This window comes from Piliocolobus tephrosceles, chromosome 12 (assembly GCF_002776525.5).
Source record: "Piliocolobus tephrosceles isolate RC106 chromosome 12, ASM277652v3, whole genome shotgun sequence".
In the NCBI taxonomy this organism is placed as follows: Eukaryota; Metazoa; Chordata; class Mammalia; order Primates; family Cercopithecidae; genus Piliocolobus; species Piliocolobus tephrosceles.
The window spans coordinates 38583302-38586138 of NC_045445.1; the positions used below are offsets into that span (position 1 = coordinate 38583302).

At 35.1% G+C, this 2837-nt stretch overlaps 1 protein-coding gene across 3 annotated transcripts in view; it reads right to left on the reverse strand.

Annotated features, from left to right (window-relative positions):
- Positions 1 to 2837, reverse strand: part of PLS3 (plastin 3) — a 90056-nt gene that overhangs the window by 84579 nt on the left and 2640 nt on the right. The gene's annotated exons all lie outside the window — the stretch shown is intronic.

Here is a 2837-nt window from a genome sequence, read left to right on the forward strand (position 1 = left end):
AAGAAGAAGAAGAAGAAGAAGAAGAAGAAGAAGAAGAAGAAGAAGAAAGTATCACATGTACGTTTTTATTCTATTGTTATCAACTTATTCTCTTATTTTTCATTATAATATGTCTGGCTTTATTTTTCCTTTGCTTGTAAAAATTGGATGGCTGGAGAACTTTTATAGACAAAGAAAAATGTGGCAAGACTTACGTGATGAGAACCCTGCCATTTCTATAAACTCTTGTTAAAGCTTTAGTGTTTCTATGATATACTGCTTCAGTACTTTGAATTCATATAGCACCTGTCTACTTAAAAGCCGAAGCTTCACGTGTCTCACTTATTCTTTCACCATGCCTGTGAAATACGCAGATTGGAATCACATGGCTTAAAAATAAAGTGAAACCCAGATATGACCACAGAAAATTTCAATGATTTACTTAAGATAATCTATCTGTCCAGACTGCAAAGGACTAAAAGACCCTAAATTCTATGCTCAATGCTTTTCCAATAACAACACTACCATCCTTATTATCAAATAAATTTCTAAACTTTTAAGAAAATGTAAGGTTTCTCGTATTATAAAATCAGTAGGCTTAATGCAGCAAAAATCGCTGTCAAGGAATTATATAAATGGCACCTCTTTATTTTAAAGAACTAACATTAGTCACGGAATAACCCACTGATGATCAGTTTCCTGAATAGTCATCAATTTGCCAACAAAGTATTTAGCTTGGATCAATGCAATTGCGTCAAAGTTTGAAAAGTCAACTGATAACTGAAATAAGCCAGATTATGAATATTTGAAAAAAATAAAACCCAGCAAACCAAAAAGCTTGAGCAATCCTCTCTTTTTATAAACAAAAGCATGAATGGTGTCTGGCACATGTATGTACTCAATTAGTTATCAATATAATAATTTTAAATGACTTTCTGAAGGTCAAATTATGAGTCAATGGCAGAGCCCTATCTAGAATCTAGTTCCTCTGAGGGCAAGTTCAACGAAATTAGTATTTTCATTTTCATATACTAACAATGCTTCTTCATCCTTAAAACAGTTTATACTTACTAATATTTATCTTGCAAGTGTCAAGACTAAGGCAAAATTTGGTATTATTACATTTATCATGAATCTTTTGAAATTGTCTCACCTCCATAACTAAAATAAATTGGCCCAAGTATGATCAGATCTTCTCCTAAGACTGACATTTCACGATTAGACTGTTTCCATAACTTTAACCAAAGCACTCTCATAACTAAAATCAGCTAGTCATGACCACTGGTATACAAAAGAGCTTCCAACATTGTAATGTATCAAAAAAGCTTTGAAACCTCCAACACACTGAATATACATTACGTGGTATATCACTGTCTAGAATAATACAGACTCAAAACATGACCCAGCTGACTTCTTCTAAATGAGTTGTATTATTTTCACAGATCAAAAATTTTGCCTTCTGGATCACTCTTCACCAAAAGAAAAATTGTCATATGAGCAAAGACAACATAATTCTAAAAACAGATACCCCATGTTGTCATGTATTGAGAGATATTCATTTTCAAATTTTACCTTATACCAGCTACTTTCGGAATCTGTACCAAACAGCAAAAAAGAAACAAACAGTTCGGCTTATACATTCCACATAGATTATGCTAGATCAAACACAATAGCAAACTCATGAATTTATCATATGTGCTAAGAACACTGTCAGTACATTTCATGAAAATCCAAGTAGAAATAATGCCTAAAACATAATATGGGATAATGGCAAATGGACTTTCTTCTTGTACCCTCTCAGTGTCACCAAAAAGAACCACTTTGGCGCTCAAGCACCATGGCCAAGTTGCCCTTTTCTTTTCAGTAACAGGTTTCTGTTCGCCTGGGAGAAAAATCTCAGTGGGTTTCTGATAGTGCCCTGGATACTGACATTCTGCCAGTATAAATAGTCACAGTCAAAGTCTAATGTGTGTGTAACCACTTGTAGAAGAGGCTTAATCTCACCCAAATTATTACTCGCTGGTTACAATTAAGCCTTCTACCCAAAATGCCATAAGCCTAGTCATTTTTATCAATTGAATCTAAATGGTTACATCAGACTAGAGACTTTGGACTTCAATGTTGATCGTCTGTATTAAGTCAAGGCAAAGCATCATTTACTTATTAATAGTTCCCTACCTCAGGTAAAGTAAGAGGTTGCTATCTGCTAGATCTAACAGTAAAAATTAAGAATTTTACTCCCAGCCCCCTAATTTTAATAAAAATTTGGGCTCATTAGATCATACCACCAAAAAAGGAAGTCAGCAATATTGGGGGATGGTGTTCAATGAGTAGGCATCCCAAGACAATGAAAAACTGTGGACTACAGCCTAGCGATGATTCTGTTTGGACATGATTTCACAATACTTAAAAAAGAACTTATCCCCCTACCACTTTAACCTAGTTGAGTGGTAATAACTCTCTTTTTTTGAGGTTAAAATTTATTATTTCAATCTAAAATTATATTATCACCTCACTTCCACTAGAGGGGTCTATCTACCAGTGTAGTTAACTCTAGTAACTCAGGTGCACCTTAAATCCATTTCCAGCTAATCTGTGCCACAAAGCTAGCCTTGGGATTAGAACTATGTGCTTTAAGGTTGTTCTAGTTTTCGGGCTCAGAAACGGATGAACAGCAAGAAAATGGAGTGCTGCAGTCATTCAGAGGCTGCTGCAGGAGACAAAGGGTTTTTGGCAAAAGAATACAAAGTCAGAATCTCTTAAATATCTTCTGCCCTAGTTGTTTCCAAGGCTGAATACGCATCAACCAGGTCCTTCCTTCCTTCCTTCCTTCCTTCCTTCCTTCCTTCCTTCCTTCC